General features: G+C 40.0%; 1 protein-coding gene across 3 annotated transcripts in view; it reads right to left on the minus strand.

The window, feature by feature from the left end:
* apba2b (amyloid beta (A4) precursor protein-binding, family A, member 2b) overlaps positions 1 to 20,384 on the minus strand; it is an 87,641-nt gene that overhangs the window by 60,840 nt on the left and 6,417 nt on the right. For all 3 annotated transcript variants that reach the window (XM_039794764.1, XM_039794765.1, XM_039794766.1), the window contains exon 2: positions 4,666 to 4,713. The gene's annotated coding sequence lies outside the window, so the exon portion shown is untranslated. The remainder of the gene's footprint in view (positions 1 to 4,665; positions 4,714 to 20,384) is intronic.

Here is a 20,384-nt window from a genome sequence, read left to right on the forward strand (position 1 = left end):
GCAATCCCCAAGATGAGCGGAAGAAAGGAGAAGAGAGGGAAAGCACATATTGTTTCTCAGAGTTAACAGCATATGTGATGACAGATGTGACAGACTTCATAGCGTGGTATCAAATTCCACCATGACTTCGGGGTTAGTTATCAGTACATTCAAAGTGTGTTATCACAGAAACCAGTGTACATATTAATGGAGCTGCTCTGGCTTTTGATGATTTATAACAAGTTACGGGACTGCCAGATTCTTTGTCCGTCCCTTCCTCTTTAGAGGATTTATTCAGAATAAGTGAAGCATAGCAGCTGGCAAACTGAACACATCAATGCAGTGCACTGGCTGACTCAAATTCCAAATACAGCCATTCCCCAAAACTAATCTACCGCTAAAGTTCCCTGTATGAAACCAAACCGCCATGGATTTCCCATATCAGTGACATGCAGATGGATGGAGACCTATTCTGAGGCGGTTTACGGACCTACTCAAGTGTGAGTATGGCTGTGAGGCTTATGTCAATGATATGGTTCTGCAGCCGTAGCTCCTTTTAGACCACATTGTGGGTCAAAGTCTGAAACCCAGAGCAAACAGCCCTGCCTCTCTTTAATACCTTTATAGAAAAGGTTGTGGCCAAAAAGTAGACAAGTGGAATGGATGGAAGAAGGTTGATGGACGATACTATACTAACAAAGGCTGTGGTACAGTATCAGGATGATACAGAGCTCTATTAATTTTAGAGATGCACCGATTGACCGGCTGGTGACCGGAATTGGCCGATTTTCACGTCATCGGCCATGACCGGCGACCTGCCGGTCAGTCTGACATATGTCGATTTTATGCCGGTCAAATTTACTCGGGCGCCGCATGATTTAAATCACGCAACATCAGCACCACACGTGCACATGCAGGGTTTCCGCTATATACATGTAGCAGTGGCGCACTGCCGCTCAATCTGTTAACGAAATGTCATAAAATCGTAATTATACACAGCTCTGCAGAGCCGTCTGCTCTACTGATCTCAGGCGAACAGTCAGCCGCTCTCTCTCTCTCTCTCCCCTCTGAGGCTGAAAAACTGGAACATGAAAACTGCGCTCACGTGGGTCACGTGAAATAGGACAGCTACAGCTTTTCGGAAAATAGCGAAAACACTGACTTTGATGAATTTACTGACATTAAATGATCTAGGGTACCGTCTAATTGCTGGATTGTTCCGAGATAACTGTCGGTAGCTAACGTTAGCAGATAAGCCTGTTGACAGCAACGGTAGTGTTCAAATGTATGCACAATGACACATAAAGCAAACTTGCTAAAAAAGGAACCACACGCTGTTTTCAGGTAACGTTACTGTTGACGTTCAAACAGGCCTGTGTGTGTGTTTTGAGCAATATCTTAAACTGCAAGGCTATATTTATTTTATATGTTATCCTGTTTTCTCCGTTTTCATAAATACAGAAGTTTAGTTTGCTAAATATCAAATTTTTAATTTTTTATATAGTTCTATTTTATAGCGATAGATTATCTATTAAAAAGAAATGTTCTATGCAAAATGTAAAATTTTCTATTAAAGAAAAGATAGAAAAAAAATATTTGGGTGTGCTGTAAAGTGGTTAGAATTTTTTTTTATCGGAATCAGCTAAAATCGGTATCGGCTGGTCAAACTCAATAGAAAATTGTAATCGGTGCATCTCTAATTAATTTCTCACTAGTCTCTAGGAGGATGGCACTGTACCGGGGAAGATGAATATTCTAGCAGAATATTAATAAATAATGAAGAGAGGCAGTGTTGAGAGGCTCACAACACTTGGATTGCTCAACTGTTGTTTTTGCGTCCTGTTCCTCCACCCATATACAGTATGTCAAGCCAATGATGCTCATCTCCTCCTCCATCAGCACACAAGCTGCCCGCTTTCTCATGCTTTCCTCCCTCTCCATTTCATTCCCGACTTCTCATCCTCTACTTGAGCTGTATTTACAAAGAGCTAAGTGATGTAAACATGTATCTATCAAAATATTCCAATAATGTGACTTCTTAACATATTTACAAATGAGATGACTTTACCCCTACAAATAAATGGACATCCCAACGCTACCACTGACTCCTTTAAATTCCTTGGAACACACATTAGCAATAACCTGAAGTGGAAAACTAACACTGAACACATCATTGCAAAAGTTCAACAATGGCTGTACCTCCTTAGATTAAAAAGTAATGGATCAAGCAACAACTTCTTGTTCTGTTCTACTCAGCCATCACTGAGTCCATCATCACATAGTCTCTTACAGTAAGGTACAACAGCACAAACAGTTATACATGAAAAAAAAAAACTGCGGTGACGCAACAACTGATTGGTCCGCTGGTCCGTGACATGGTAGCGTGTCATTTCCCCCTACACATTTGTGGTGCAGAGAATAACGGCGGCTAATAAACTATCAGAGGTGGGTAGAGTAGCCAAAAATTTTACTCAAGTAAAAGTACTGTTACATCAGAATAATATGACTCAAGTAAAAAGTAGTCATCCAAATAATTACTTGAGTAAGAGTAAAAAAGTACTTGGTGAAAAAACTACTCAAGTACTGAGTAACTGTTGAGTAACATCTGGTTTATTTTTAACACAAACATTCAATCAGACAGACAAAAATACAAAATAATCATCTTTAGGCAAATTATAGCCTAGTTCATCCAATCAATAAAATAAATTTAAATTAATTATTTAATTACAAAATAGCTTAAATTAAAATAATCCAGGTAAATTCAAATACTTAAAAAATAAAATCAATAAAATAATACATAAAAAATAAATAAGCACAAGTAACACAAATTTCCAAACCTTTATACTTTTTTTTAACCAGGCTCTGCAGGCAGAACCAGAACAAGGTAATGTAGCTGCTGTTTGGCACTTTTACTACTACTACTTACTAAGGTAAACATGCTTTCATTATGAGGCCAGAGGCCTGTACTACGAAGCAAGATTTGGTTTTCTGTATCACGAAGGTGGATCACTTGTTTCCGGGTTCAATCGCCGTGGTAACTCATGCTGGACGCCTAACCTGGTCGGGAGCAGGTTATGTTGGAGATCAGAGATCAATCGGTGTAAAAGCACCGCCTACTGACCAATCAATACTCTATTGATAACGGCGTCACCGTTCTTAGAAGATCAGGCGGAGCTCGGTGCGCAGAGGGAGAGAGAGAGAGGGGTGCGCTCATACAAAAAACATTTAGAGACCGACACCCCGTTAACATTCCCTGATGGGTATATTTATGAAATATATAGATTTTAATGGGAGGGAATTACATATCGGCTTTATGTTTTTTATATTTTTTATTTGCTCTCACAATCGCTTTCACTGCCAGGGTTGCAACTGAAATAATAGGCTAAAGGCAGTTTATGGAAAGCACAAGTGTAATTATGGTCAGATGTTGTGCCTGACTGATGGGGAAGTGATATTGATAAGCGTTGTGATGTAGGCTAGCCTACGCATCTCCAGCGTCGCCTATTTTTATTTTTTTGCCAGCTGTTTTAGGAAGCAGCGACTGTATTGCGTTTTGTCTGTAAAACCGTGTCTGTGTTCTTCATATTTATTTAGAATTATAGTTTGCTCTTCTTATGTAAAATATGTGGCTATTGGTCATGTTGTGCAAACATCGCCTCTTTTATGTGAACACGTGCCGCTAGATTGGGAAACCCTGATGGTTGACTGAACTAGTTGTTAACCACCGTCGTGACACAGCTTGCGGGACCGCGGTTGTTAGGTTAGGTGAAGCTGGGTAACTGAAATAAATTCAGGACATGTTGATCTGGCCTCTGGGGTGTTCGTCCTCATCTGTGTCTGCATTGCCAATGGTTGATTCTGACATTGTAAAGCTAACCCGTCCCGCCGATGAGATTGAGTATGGTCACGTAAAGAGACTGCACAACTACGTTTGATTGGTGAAATACAGCCACGTGGTAGAGCCTTTAGCGGAAGTCTCTCTCTCTGTCAAAATAAAACATTAAAATGAGGCGAACGCGGGGGGGATAAAAACAATGACGCGTAGAATACCAAAAAGGTAAAAAGAAAAGTAACGAGCTCATTGTAGCCTAATGTAGCGGAGTAAGAGTACAGTTTCTTCTTCACAAATCTTCTCAAGTTAAAGTAAAAACTACAGTGATTTAAAACTACTCCTGGAAGTATAATTTTTTCAAAAACTTACTCAAGTAAATGTAACGGAGTAAATGTAACTCGTTACTACCCACCTCTGTAAAATATCCATCTTTAACTGTCATTAGTAATGTGATATGATAACTGAGCAGGTCCATTTTGCTCAGCTAGTTTAGCCGCTAAGTTCAATACCTCAGTGAGAGTTAAATGAACAAATATTACATTACTTCTCTTGTGTGTTTGTAGCCTACGCCTCAATGGCGTGACTTAATGGACAGCCAGGCAAGTTAAGGAGCTCCCTAGGGCCCAGAGGTTGCACTGTGTCTGCCTGTTCAGCGCCCAGCAACAGGTCTGAGTGTACCAGTACACAGAAATACAAAACATTGGACAGTGGTCATCCTATCCTTATTGTAGTGTACATTTGTCTAAACTGTCTACAATTTGGGAGAACTTGACTACTTATGTGGCACTATACAAATTCCTCCCACTATTCAGTATACTGTAATAACCTGCCAAGGCACAGTAAAGTCAACTCACTGATATCTGTAGGTAGGCAGAGCAGCTCTGTTTGCTCCAGGCGATGGCCTAAAAAACAAAAGGAGAGGCAGCGTCAAACTGAGCATCAAACAGACAACCCACATAAAAGACATACAATTCAGCATGAAGATTGAGCTTTGACCTCTTTCTCCTAACACTCTTCTCTACACAAAACATTATCCAAAAATAGTATATAATAATAATAATAATAATAATAATAATAATAATAATAATAATAATAATAATAATAATAATAATGGTTTAGAAAGATATCAAACCAATACTTGTACAGTATGTATATACAATTCTTCTGGCAGAGCTGAAGTGAGATGTGCCCCAGGACTTGTGATCAGCCAAGGCCACATGTCACATCTCATCCTCAGTCCACCTGGGACTAGGGTTGGGTACAGTTTGGATTTTTATGATTCCGATGCCGAACCTGTACTTTTAAAATGATTCCGATTCCTAAACAGATTCTTGAAAAACTGAAAAATGACATAAAAGAAAGGCTTGTTTTTTATGGAGTTTTTTTTTTTTATTGAAAATTATTTAAATTTAACAATATATTAACGTTTTAAAGTACTTAAATATAAATTAAGTAAACCTAAGTCACCTAACACACAACTACAATAATTTAACAAATAACAGTTACACTAACAAGTAACAACAAAATAAATATTGAGTTGGTATACCAACCAGCTTCAAACTAGCAGTTCTTTTGCAGAAAAATTACCATATTTGCCTTCTATGGCAAGATAGCACACCTCTCCTGACTTATGGCATGTCCCGCACAGGAGAAAACTCTCTCAGATGGTGTCCAAGAGGCCTGTACACACACAGGTATGAGTTTGAAAGAGCAGACAATTTGCTGTCCTGTCTCCCCCACCACCATGCTACAGGCTCTTGTCCTGAACGATAGACTAGCAGAGCAAGTGTAATATGTTTATTAGCGATCACGTGCAGTCAGTGAATGGTTAATATGCTTTCACGTCCGTTTTGGTGAGCCCAGAGGGGAAATATTGCATTTTAAAAGTAGACTACATTTACAGTAGCTAGTAGGGGGGAAAAAATCGATACAGCATAGTATCGCGTGGCAATACACAGACGCCAAGTATCGATCTTTTATCATATATGTGTCGGTCAGTTTGTCTGCTTGACAATCAGATTTTGCAGCAATACAATTGAAGTGAGATGAACAAACAGAAATGTATCTTTTTAGATAAAACAGATGTTGACAAAGAAAAAAAATAAATAAAAAGAGTCTGCCGCTGTCCAGAGAGACAGAGGGAAAATATTTCAGTCGGAACCGAAATTTGCGTTCTAATCCGGTCCGAATACTACAGTTTGCGTAGGAACCGGTTCCATAGTGGAACCGGGTTTCGGTACTCAACCCTACCCGTGACAGCCTCAAGTTGCTGTCCCCACTCAGCAGTTGGGTCAGATTAACCAAAAACACACCAACAGCATACACACGGTTGGTGTCAGCTTGATTGCCAGCTAGGGGTTGTGTTGACTGAAGTGATAGGGTCAGAAGGGGGTAAAAAACTAGGCAAGTGTGAGATGTGATGAAGACAGCAGCAGGTGTCGCTATGTGCCGTATGACAGAAAAGCTAATATGAGGATGCCCAAATAACACAAAATCATAACAAGAGATGTCCACTTCGCTTTTTTACTTAATTACTCACTCAATGACATAAAAATATTGCTTCAAAAACAAGCTGGCTTTAAACAAGAACTCAAAACAATACAAGAGATGTATTGTTTTATCTGGCAAAATGTTGGAGACAGGGAATAAAGCAAAATAGTCTTCTGAACTGCAAGTGATCAACACTCGCTGACTCACGGAATGACAAAGTTTGGTAGATAGGACAAGAAAAGAGGAGCAATTCCGGAGTGTAATACGAAGACTAAAACAGCTACAGAACATTGTTTTGACTTTCCATTTAACTGCCTGAAGGCTTAACCAGCTTAAACTGACATCTACATGCTTGACTCCAACACTTACCCTAACCTTATTCTTAGCATTACTCTGACCTTAACCCAACCAACTACTAAAGTCTGAGTCTAAATCCTTAGATTAATACATTCTTATTCTTGTGGGGACCATATTTTAGGTTTCCCCACAAAGTGATTGTGTGAACAGATTGCTGTCCCACACAGATTGTGTTCAAATTAGTTACAATGACTAACCACTGCTCTAGTTCACCATGGCTCTGCTCCTCCTACTTGCATACAGCCCTGAGGCTTGTATTGGTCCTGCAGGACCAAATCACACTGCAGCACACTGCAGCTATACAGTGCTTGAGACAAAACACATTACTTTTACGACCAACCCAAAAGGAAAAAAACTAAACATTTAGAAATAGGAGATACTCGCAATCTATAAATCTATAATGTATAGCCTCATTCCCAGATAAAATATCTTGAATACTGGGAATCAAACATGGCAAACCACATTTGTTTCAGTTTCTGTATTAGGCTAAATCCAGATACATAAATTCATTTTTTTTATCAATAACTGCCCAGGCAAATCAGAGTGCACATGAGCATGTGACTGTATACAAAATAGATATTTTACAGAGAAAATGAGCAGATTATGAGCATGAGCGTACATTTCATCTAAACATTGGATGAAGTGATTATTTTCATTAATACAGATGATGTTAAGGCATTAATAAATGAGTCTCCGTTGTGGTGCACTGAAAAATGATCTTGTGTCCGTTTTTCTTTTCTCTGTCATGGTCTCTGGCCAACAACACAGTTGTTTAAATACGAGGTTCACCACGCGGTCATATAATAATTATTAAATTATCTTGCGTTCTCCATATAAAGATTAGGTTTTATCTGGGACAGAGGACAGATATTCAACGTCAGTAAGCCCACTGATCTGCCACTTATATAGAGCAAAACACAACAGTAGATCCACAATATTAGCCTGATATTAATTCACACACATAGGCTTAATGTTAGTTGTAGTGGGATCCGACAAGCTATTAAACAAGCTACCACTCATGCACTTTAAAAAAAAAATTGTTTTAAAAACATTGCTTATCATTTTTGTCTTTAATTTATTAATGACTCAGCATCAACTGTATTAAAGAAAATAATCACTTCATCTAATATTCATAGTGAATAAAATAGCCTTTCCAGCCTACTTAGATATATATATATATATATATATATATATATATATATATCTCATTATGTTATTTACAATACACAGCACATTTTAATTATATTTGTAGAGGGAGGGGGACAACCCTTAGATGGGGTGGGTCCTAACCCCCCCTTCCCGAGATTTCCGCCTACGATTATGAGAATCCCCCACCGCCTATAACGCTCTCCCTCAATTACCTATTCCAGCCTCAAGCAGGACTTCCGGTGTCATGGCGGCGTGATGTCTTATCTCCTCTGTATTCTCTCTTTTTCCCGGTAATTTTACCACGCCACTTTACTCGCAGACGTTCAGGTAGAACACTAAGTCGCTTGAGTGTAACTTTTTGGCCTCATCTATTAACAAAATGAGCGCAAAAACGTCTACCAGAACCAACAAAACCATGTCTCACTCCACACCAGCGCTAGCCAGGGCTGGCAGCAGCAGCAGCAACAACAATGATGCGGACGACGGCGCTATCGGTCCCTGTGATCACCTGAGGAGCCTCCTGGGTGACATCCGCTCTGATGTCGTATCAGTGAAGGAAGAAATCCTGGCGGAACTGCGCAACTCAGTAACTGCCTTGAATGCTGCCGTCTCTTCCAACAGTCAGAGAATTCAGGATATCGAAGACGACCTATCCACTGTTGACGGAGAAGTTGGTCAACTAGAATTTTACTACTCCACACTAAAGACTCCGTGTGAGGGGCTGCAGTCCCCGCTGGATGATTTGGAGAACCGGTCCCACCGGCAAAATATCCGTGTGGTTGGAATCCCCGAGAAGGCTGAAGGAAGCCAACCCACCGCGTTTATGGAGGCCTTCTTAGTTGAGATCTTTGGTGCCGAGAACTTTCCTCGCAAACCTGAGGTGGATCGGGCCCACCGCGCACTTAGACCGCCTTATCCTTCTTGCCCACCACGAGTCATGATAGCTCGTTTGCACCATTTCCAGACTAAAGAATTACTACTTCGCCTCTCTTGGAAACTGGCCGGCTACCTGACATATACAGGAAACCAGATCAGTATCTATCCAGACTACAGCGCGGACCTGGCTCGCAGACGGGCTACTTTCACGCCGGGAAAATCTACTCCATCAGGCGGGACTGAAGTTTTCACTGTTACACCCGGCCACTCGCTGCTTCACGGTCAACGGCGCCAGACAGGAGTTCAAGTCGCACAGGATGCATGATCTTTCATCACAAGAAATGTCCTGCCTGTTGAGGAGAAGGGGGCAGCAGGTAAAAATGACTGATGAGACTAAATTGCCCACTTCTCCTTCTTGGCCGGAGGCCATATATTCGTAGGACAGGATCTGTGACTTATATGGTGTTTCTCTTGTGCTGAATACACTGCTCCCGCCTAAATAAGTGAGTAACGGATGACTAATGTAAGGTTTCTGTGGACGAGTCTACTGATGCAGTGCCTTTTCTAAGGTTCTCCTTAACATCTGTTTTTTCAGTAACCTTTTATTTATTTATTTTCCCTCTATTACATTGCATAGCTCTTCATTTTTAATGGTCTGTTATTTTGGTCTCTTTTTTTATTCTCTCTGTTCACAGAGACTAACTGTTGGCTACAATGTTAGATAGCTCCATTTTAAATGTACTGGTCCTGTGGGGGGCGTTTATTCCTCTCTTTTTCGGCACTTTAACAACCGTATTTTTGTTAGGCTCACTAGATGGTCGCTGTCTTCTGCCATTATTATTGTTGTCATTAAGGTTATTGTATTGTCAATTTCTTTCTTGTCTGACCTCTACCTTAGGTGGGTTACAATGTTTTGGAGGAGCTCCGAGATGTTAGAGTAGCAAGTCCAATGCACTCCAGGCATGCTCTAAGGTTTAGCTGGTTAGTGCACCTAGTTTGGGTAGGTGGGGGGGTGGGTTAACATTCCTCTTGGGTGTTTTTCGCATGTTATTTGTCTGTACCTCTTTAAAATGGTCCCCTTAATGAGTAGTACTTGGGACAGGAAAATTGAGTTTACCACATGGAATGTGAAGGGCCTGAATAATCCCATCAAAAGGACTAGGGTCCTAGCCCATCTTGCATTTCTCCAAAACGATATAGCTTTCGTTCAAGAGACGCACTTACGTACTACAGATATAGCTAGGATGCGAAGGAGCTGGGTTGGAAATATTTTTCATTCTAAATTTAACACAAAAGCCAGAGGCGCTGCGATTTTTATACATAAAAATATCCCTTTCGAAACCAACAGAGTTATTGCTGACACAAATGGCAAATTAAGAATTGTTTCGGGCCAGCTCCTGAGTAGACGTGTTGTTCTTGCCTGTGTGTATGCTCCCAATTGGGATGATAATAACCTGGACCGCTCCTCACCCAAACTTGCTCCCCTATCCAAAATGGCAACCTCTATTAATAGTTTCATTGAGCAATACAGTCTTTTTGACCCCTGGTGCTTAAATTACCTAACTGTGAAAGCCTTCTCATTCTTCTCTCCCATACACCATACCTATTCCCGTATTGACCTTTTTTCTTCTCAATACCAAATTTATTCCTCTCACCAGCCGACCAGTGTATCATGGTATAATAATTTCGGACAACGCCCCTTTCACTTTCAATCTGGCTTTTCCTACTCCACCCAGATCATGGCGCCTTTACCCCCTCCTCTTATCAGATGGTTTACAGTCTCAAAACAAAATTTAATTTGGTGTCGACAGCGCAGGCTGAGCAGCAGTTCCTCAGGGAACGTTATTCCGTATTTAAGTACGGGGACAAGGCAGGCAGGTTTTTGGGCCATCAAGCCCGACAATCGTTTGCAACCCAGCGAATAATTCCGATAGAAACATCTTTAGGCACTGTAACCTCCAATCATGAACAAATTAATGGTACATTTGCTGACTTTTACAAAAACCTATACACTTCTGAGTGCAATCCCAGCCCTGCAGAAGTCAAACTTTTTTTTCAAACCCTAATTCTGCCCTCTTTGAATAGCGAAGTGAGAGCTGAGCTTGACCGTCCGTTTACGCTGCTGGAGATTCAAGATGCTCCAGGGCACGATGGGCTGCCGGTTGAATTCTTTACAAAATTTTCGACTAGCCTGTCACCCTTACTCCTTGCCATGTACAATGAGGCCCTATCTTCAGGCCATCTCCCACAGACTTTGCGACAGGCTTCCATTTGTTGGATACCAAAGATGATAAAGACCTTACTCTACCTAGTTCATATCGACCTATCCCATTACTGTGTGTTGATTGCAAGATCCTCGCAAAATGTCTGGCTAAGCGTCTTGAGAGGGCCCTCCCACTCTGTGTTTCATCCAGTCAAACTGGATTCATGCAGGGCACGCATTCTTTCTCCAACACAAGTCGGCTCTTTGACGTTATTTATTCCAAGTCTGAGACAGTTATGCCTTAACTTGTGCTATCCTTGGATGCTGAGAAGGCGTTTGACCGGGTGGAATGGGATTTTTTGTTTTACATAGGTTTGGATTTGGAGCTAACTTTATTTCATGGGTTAAGTTACTGTATTCGTCCCCACTAGCCTCTGCTTATTTTTCTCTTTTTAGAGGAACTAGACCGGGGTGCCCATTGTCCCCGCTACTCTTCAACGTTGTTATTGAGGTCCTAGCTATCTCTCTTCATCAGTGCTCAGCTTTTGAAGGAATACGTAGAGGGGTATCACCCACAAAGTATCGCTTTATGTGGACGACCTTCTTCTATTTCTATCTAATCCCAATATCTCTATACCCCCCATTCTAGCCATCCTGGGACAATATGGAAAACTGTCGGGCTACAAACTCAACCTGGAAAAAAGTAAACTTTTCCCAATCAATTCCCCAGCTTTTAACATTCCATCTACCTTATTCCCTTTCAGGACGGTTGGTGCGCATTTCAGATGTTTAGGCATCACTGTCTCACGCTCTAGCCAACAATTATTTAAGCTCAATTTTGCCACCCTAATTGAGAAATGTGGATCTTGAACATTGGTGCAGCCTGCCTCTGTCTGTGGTCGGTCGTATTAACCTGATAACAACGAATATTCTGCCTCGATTCTTCTATTTTCAGAACATCCCCATTTTTATCACCCTGAGGGTGTTCTCTCAACTGGATAAGTATCTAACTTCATTTGGGGTGGTAAGCCACCGCGGACTCATAGAACAGTTATGCAAAGGCCCAAACGTTGCGGGCTTTTGGCTCTACCCAACCTATCCATTATTATTGGGCCAGTAACATTCAGAGGGTTATTGAGTGGGTCACTCTGACCCTACAGCTCATGTCTGGGTGGGGATGGAATCTCAGAAGGCCCCTGTACATTCTCTGGCCACCTCTCCTCTCTCATCCAGTGTGCAATCTGACAGCCCAGTAATTCTTCAAACTGTTAAAGTATGGTCCCAGTTCCGGAATAAATTTGGCTTGCAAAGCCCATCCTTGATGGCACCCATCTTAACCAACCACCTCTTCATTCCAGCTAAACTTGATCTGGCTTTCCGAGCTTGCCATTCAAATGGAATTTGTCTCATGAAGGGCTTATGATTGTTTGCCTCATTTATCAGTTATCAGAAACATTTGCTCTGACCTCCGCCAACAAACCACCCTCCACCATCTTAGATCAAATTCTGACCTTGAATCCTAATCAGAAAGGCTCTATTTCTCAGGTATACTCTTTAATAAATCATCTGGACATGCAACCTTTGGATAATTTGAGAACCCTTTGGGAACAAGACTTTGACAGCCCTCTTTCTGAAGATATGTGGGAGGCAATATTAAAACAAGTATACAGTAAATCATCCCCATCCCCAGTGTCATTCAGTTTAAAATAGTTCATCGCTCCCACCTTTGTAAAACTAAATTGACAAGAACATATCCTAACATCGACCCCACTTGTGAGAGGTGCGGGACGGCTCCAGCGACTCTGTTTCATATGTTTTGGGCTTGCCCCACCCTTCTCGCTTTCTGGCAAGCAATATTTGGTTCCCTAAGTGAAGCGTATGGTATCACTATGGATGTGCATCCCATGGTTGCCTTGTTTGGTGTTAATGCAAATTGGCCATCCAATATTCAGTGTGGTTGCTTTCACAACACTTCTGGCGTGCCGCCTCATTCTTTTAAACTGGAAGGGGTCTAGACCTCCTTGTCACGCTAGATAGCTGAGAGATGTATTGTCTCACTTAAAATTGGTCAAAATAAAAGTACACTCTGCATGGAAGCAAGTCCAAGTTTTATGAGGTATGGTGTCCTTTTTTACGTTACTTTGATAACTTGAAGGATATAAAAGACTGGGATGACCATGATGACCAGATGTAGCTCTTCTTTTTTATTTATTCATTAATTTTATTTTATTAATTTTTTTGGATAAGGTGTACTGTATAATGTTTGTCTATTTGTTTAATGGTTTAAAAATGATTTTATCCCTTTTTGTAAGAAAGATGTTAGGGTGCATGGGTTGTGATCTGTTTTTGTTGTGTAATGTCTGTTAAATACCAAAAAATAAACAGAACTTTAAAAAAAAAGCCACACAAGCAGTCTTAAAAGATGCTGATAATAAGCTTGTTTAGCATAATCATCTGCAATTAAATGGACATCCTTAATCTTTGCAAAGGAAATAAGAGTACCGTATTTTCCAGACTATAAGTCGCACTTTTTTTCCCACTTTGGCTGGTCCTGCGACTTACAGTCAGGTGCGAATTTATATATCAAAATATATATATATATATATATATATATATATATATATATATATATATATATATATATATATATATATATATATATAATTGAACGTGTTTTTAAATGTTAATTCATACTCAAAACATTACCGTCTACAGCCGCGAGAGGGCGCTCTAGGCTTGTGACAACTAGAATGCTGCTGCTAAAGACAACTGAGAAAGAAAAGAGATAAACTGCAGGTAGTAAAATATGCAGCCGAAAACGGTAATCGAGCAGCAGAAAGAAAGTTTGAAATGAGGGAGAAACTTGTGAGGGACTGGCGAAAAGGTGACTCTTACTGCAATGAAGAAATCAAAGAAAGCTAATCGGCTAATCACGGGCTGAAAGCAAGACGGCCAGAGCTGGAGGAACGAGTCGGGAGGGGCTTGTCAACGGTGCAGTTACGTCTCCACGCCTTTTAATACATCCATGCTCCACGCCCTGGTAGCTAGTTGTTCTGTGTGCTATTGTATAGTTCAATAACTGTTAATGTGTTACGTTATCAAACCGGACACCTACCGTATTCAGCCTGTTGTTCTGTGTGCTATTGTGTAGTTGACAGATGAAAAAAAGAAATTTCTAAATAAATGCGACTTATAGTCCGGTGCGACTTATACATGTTTTTTTCCTCTTCATGACGCATTTTTTGACTGATGCGACTAATACTCCGGAGCGACTTATAGTCCAGAAAATACGGTAGTTACATACCAGGTACGAAATCAATCTCTCTCTCTCTCTCTCTCTCTCTCTCTCTCTCTCTCTCTCTCTCTCTCTCTCTCAAAATGAAATAAACCAAATACTTAAATGTACAAACTCTTAAAGAGGTAACTTGTGGCAGAGACAGAGATATCGGCAGCCCACGGGGCTCTGCGGCCGGCGCAAAGTCACCGTTTCTGGGTTAGTGGACAACCAAATGCCGCTGCCTTGACTGAGATCCACGTGGCTCGGCGTCAATATCTAAGTCAATATCTACCTAGGAAATCATCTAGTCTTAATCTGCATTGCCATTTTTACTCATGAATACGCAGGCCACAAGAAGTAATTAGGTTTGGTTTTTGTTGTTAGGTCACTTTTACTCACGACATGCTAACGGCAACAAAGGATTCCATTCATCACGCTAAGCTAAGCTAGCGGTAGCGCCGCTGGACTAAGACAATGCATGCACTGAGACAAAAATGCATTTGCCCACCTATATAAATATAGAGGAGACGGTGAATAACCCTATTTCAACAAACGGTGGCGTATTCCTTTAAAGCTCTGCAATTAACACAAGTGCGATGTGGAAAGCCTGTTGGTCACATACACGGATAATGGACTTCAGTAAAGTAGGAGACATCTTGTCCCATATTCATCGATTATGGATTTTTGAATGAGGGAGAGCAATATGGAAATAAGACAAAAATGTTCTTTATCTTTATAAGTTATGTTTTGAAACATGTAGACTTAAGTCTTAGGGAGGGAAATATGTTGCGATACGATGACTTCCCTTCTAAAAAAATATTGTTATGAACCTGGAACAGAAGGCAAGTTAATGAGAATAGCCTGCAGACCTCAATACTAAACATACATTAAGCAAACGGACATAAAACAAGCTGACAGATACACAACACACTTGTATGTGAACCTACATCTCAGCTCTTCAGAGCCCATCGCCAGCAGGAAATCTATCCACATTGATGGCCAGCAAAAGCTTACAGTACCCTCCTCACTCGAAAACCTTGCATAAGCCGTTCTGGCATTTTACACCCAGTCAACATTTATACAAGGTTGCTCACTGCCATGCTGCCATGACCTCCTGTCCGAGAGCAATAACTAAGCTTTCTTTTCTGAATTGCAGACCTGAGGCACGTAAAGATGGAACAGAGGATGAAATGAAAAGGCTCTAAGGCAGAGCAGAGAAAACAAGCCACTGGCTGCTAACAGTCCAGTTAGGATGTCCTGACCTTCAGTTTTACTCTCAGTGTTAAGAGGAAACACATCCAATGCAACATTATTCCAGTGATCATCTTCAAGTTAAGAATATGGTGCATAATATTGTGTAAGAAAAGACAGCCATGATAGAATTTTTTTTAAATATAATTTACCAACGTTTCGACATGTTGAAACGTTCTTTTACATCTTGGTTACGAGTTTGCGACTGTCTTTCCTCACAACTTGTTATTTTGTCATGGTCAGAACCTCTCCAACACACGTGTGCATTTCTCCTCGCTCTCATCCTGATATTGAGTGTAACGTCATGGACAAGGTAGTGATAAAGTATTATCATGAGCACTAACACAAGAACTCATGTTATTTTCAAATGCATTCTCTATTAATTCTCTCATTAGTATTCCTCAGCTAGCCTCAAATCAGAGCTGAGAGGTCAGCACAGACAGCTCCAATTTCACCATGTACGACCAAAAAGGAGTGTTTTCGAACTTATTGCCGAGGTGTGCAGCCTCTCTTCTGACCTTTGAAATGCCTTCTTGAACCGAAATCAGAAAGGTACATGAAACTCTTTGATGCAGTGCAGTGTACTACATGTTCAGTAGTCTGTCTGTGTCTAGAAATGTAAAGTACATTTAAACCTCAAACTAGCGCTTTTCTGTTGGATTGATAACTTATTATATAACAAGTAGATCTGACCAGGCAATCTGATTGGTCAAATAGACATTTAGAACGTGCTCAAATCAGCAGGATAGCACACCCAGAGCCGTTTGAGCAGCTAATCATAAAAAAATACTACTCCGCCATTTCCATGTCAAAATTCCAGAGTTGAATCAAAAACAGTTATTGAAAAATTTGTAGACATGGAAACAAATCTCTCCAACATATTTATATAAAGTGATTCATCGGATTAAATGCAGTGTTATACGCCCTGGAGTTATTGGAAATATTTGGATCACATTTGCTGTGCATGTGATTCAGTGGCACAGCGCCAAAAAAAAAGTGTAAAAATATATATATATATATATATATATATATATATATATATATATATATATATATATATATATATATATATATATATATATATATATATATATATATCTTAGTTACAACATGATTGAGCTAGCTAAGCAGCTTTGCGTTTATATGTGCAGTATTTATTCAGTTTGGGAAATCCAACAATCTCTATAAAGCTAATGTAAGCTCAAGTTGGCTCGTTTCAAGAAGGGTTTTAAAAGGAACACGCCGACTTATTGGGACTTTAGCTTATTCAGCGTAACCCCCAGAGTTAGATAAGTCCATACATACCCTTCTCATCTCCGTGCGTGTTCTAACTCTGTCCGACGGCCCAGGTGACATGAGACACAACCATCTGAACTATATTCTCAGAAAGGCGAAGCAGTGCTACTCTCTGCTCAGGTGCTGCAGGCATATCACTCCGCAGAAGTAGAAGTAGCACTGTTTCGCCTTTCTGAGAATATAGTTCCCAGTTTATATACGGTTAGAAGATGGCTGTGTCTCATGTCACCTTGTTATTTGTAGATGCTGTGACTATACAAATCACAACATGTAAATAGGAACATGTTGGCGTTATTTTGTCACTTATTCGGAGCAGTAGGCTAGTTGGAACAGATTACCTTCAGGATCCGTGCTAGGCTAAGCTACCTGTGGGGTCGTCGGACAGACGCAGAAGTTGTATGCGCGTTACTAGTTATTTTTATGAGGCTTTGTTAAGTAGCCTAATAATTGTTAGGTAGGCTCTCTCTCTCACCCTCTCTCGACTCCGTGCCTTTGATAGTTTTGAGTTACATTTTGACAAAACCGGTCAGATCTAAGTATTATGTTTTTGGTTAAGTTATTATTTAAAATGATCCTTTTATTATTTTGGAAAAAAACGAGGGTCTCTGTTTAAGAACGCCGGCTCATAGCTGCAGGTTCCGCTGCTTTAGAGCACCGCGGCGCATGTATCTTCAAGTTTAGCCTAACCGAACATCCAGTTTAACTTCCACAAGTTGTTCTTGTAATAAAGATCTCAAAAAGGAAAAACACGCTGTGTTTTTGTATTTTCATTGCATTTTTTATTCATAAAAAGTTAAATAAATAATGAATTTTAATATAAAGATTAATCGATAATCGTTAATTCTCCCAACAATCTAAGAAAATTTTATCAAATGCCCATCCCTAGCATCAACCAATATTTTTTATATCAGCATTAAATCAAGCAACTTCTTGTAAAGTCAAAGGTTGATAGCACTGCAGATCTAACTGAGAATCAACATTCCTAAGGATCAAGTGTAGTGGATTTTATAGTTGCCGATTATAGTGATCAATGAATTTTTTATGGAGACCGATATGTTGCAATATAAGGTCTTTATTCAACCAAAAACTTGAGCCCTCAGCAGAGGAACTGCAGACATCATAATAGCATGTAGATGCTGATAATCATGATAGTATATTTGCCCCCATTTGTAAAGAAAAAGTTATAGAATTAATGTCCCTTTTTTTTGCTCTAATTCTTTGACCTGCATGGTCCCCATCTTTCCCTGCTCCTTTCTGAGCACGTCTCACACTGTAGATAAAAATCACCATCTGATTGCTCTCAATCAGTTTTATCACACAAATGATAAACGATCATTGTGTGCTGTCAATCAACAAAAATGTCTGGCTATAGAAATAATAGCCCAGAGGTTGGTACTCCAAAGCAATTCAATTTGCCATTCTTGAATAAGAGCATGCTGCTTTGTATATGGAAATACATTTACCTTTATAGACAGTGTTTCTTTGAATTCTATTGAGAGAAATTCACCAGATGTATTTGTCTGCGCATCCCAACAATGACAGCAGCAGGTGGGGCTCTCTGAACATCTAAATGCTAATGCCACGCTGCTTCTCAAACAAAGGCGGTAGCTAATTAGCTTGCTTGGTGATTGCATCTTAAGCTTAAGTAATAACATAAGTGACAGCATACCGAGGGAGAGGAGTCCTGTTATGACTTACAACGCAGCAGGTGGGTTAAGGTCATGCATAAACACGCTAGCACTAACCTACAAACAACTCCTAACTAACAATGACAACAGTTTGCAGGTTAGGTTAAATCTTCTGAAACTCCAGGTTTTCTAATTACTGTAGATCCCATACATAGTGTATAACTGCATCTTCATCTTCTGTGTGCATAAATCTCAAAATCAACATAAAAAAAAAGGCAAATTCTGGAGGAAAGTGACAATTATTGCCATCTCAAATATGCTACCTGTGAAGTGCCTGCAAATATGTACATGCACACACAGGACATAAACTCCATAAAAGCCAAACTAATGATGAACAGTTGAAGCAAACAAAATGCAGTGTTGCATCTTTGAAAATTGACTAAAATGCCAACAAATTGGCTTCAAGTGTAAATTGCAAATGAAACCGTAAAAAGGAAAAAGAATAAAAAGGACTAAAGCCTGCTCGGTCAGTCCTGATAATGGATAATGGATAATGGACTCATTTTGAGAAAGTAGGTGAGAGCAGAAATGGCTGTTAGGTGACAGGAAGCCTTTGTGAATAACGCATTAAGATAATTTGATTGAACTTCAAACTCCCCATTACATTTATCAGTAAATATGATAGTGTGCATGTCTATGTGCTTCATGATCATGTCAGCAACACCTGGCACACGTCCTGCAGCTTGTACTCCCAGTACTGGCATGTCCTCTCTGTATCTGAGATCTATTTTGGTTGATAGACTCTGGCTTGGTGCCCCGGACTGTTGCTTGCAGCTAGATATATGGTTTATATTTTTCATGTTCTTGCACCCTGTTGTCTTGTTACACAAAAGTCATAGATCAATATTAGGGTTGTGCTCCATTTTGGACCCAGTTCCATACTGATAAAATACTCAAGCAAGCTCTGAAGCTAAATAATCTTTAATTGGATCTTTAGAAATAATTATAGAATTATAAATTTGAAAGTTTTAATTGTCACGAGGAGTAATCCTCCACAGTTGTATAATGTCTTCTGTGGGTTCGAGGGAGCTTTCTACAGTCTGAGAAAATTAACCAGAAGATGTTATCAGAAAAGAAACTCAGAGAGTAGATGGTGGTATATTTACTTAACATTAATATGCTTCTCATCTCATTATTGAACTATAGCTACATGTTGTGAACATTGGGTTAATAAACAAATGTTCAAAGCTGAACCTAACTAGAGTCAGATGTTTACATTATAAATGTACAGAGGACACAACTTTAAAGGGAAAACAGACGGATCCAGTTAACGAATACGATTTTTTTTTTTTCAATGCTCTCTCTCTGGGTGTCGCCTTTAGCGATTCTTTAGTGCCACCCATGATTAATGCACCTATGAATGAGTTTCTCTTTCAGCAAGCACTGTGGGAGAAGGGTTTCTTTCGTTCTCTCTCACTTTCTTTCTTAACCATTCTGCTTTCCTCCCAATGTGACCTGATTTTGTCACAGAGTGTGAAACTGATTTGGACTCATTTACATGTAAATGTCATAAAGGAGAGGTGAAATGATGTGCATGCATCACCTCATTGATTCTAGGGGACACCACTGCACTTGGAATAAATGATCTGCAGTTTAAAATTTAATATTCACAGAGTCATTATTCATACATTTAAGTAGGGAATGGCACGAAGGAACACATTCTTCATGTAGTACCATTCCATAATTCCACATCGACATGCAAAAAAGAGAAATACACCACCGTTCACAAGTTTGGATTAACCAGTTATATTGTTTCTCTTCTTTCCTTCATTATATTTTAACATTGATAAATCCGTACATTTTAGACACCAAAATGTAAATAATACATTTGGGGTTGTGACATATGTCTGTGTGTGAGCGTGCACACATACAACGGGGTGGAGGCTTCTTTTTTGGTGTTTATTTGGGGTGGCGTGACTGACTGAACTTTGCTGAAGCATTGGTGCAAAACACACACACGAGAGATCTTTAATGTTGAGTAGAGTG

This window comes from Perca fluviatilis, chromosome 3 (assembly GCF_010015445.1).
Source record: "Perca fluviatilis chromosome 3, GENO_Pfluv_1.0, whole genome shotgun sequence".
Lineage (NCBI taxonomy): Eukaryota > Metazoa > Chordata > Actinopteri > Perciformes > Percidae > Perca > Perca fluviatilis.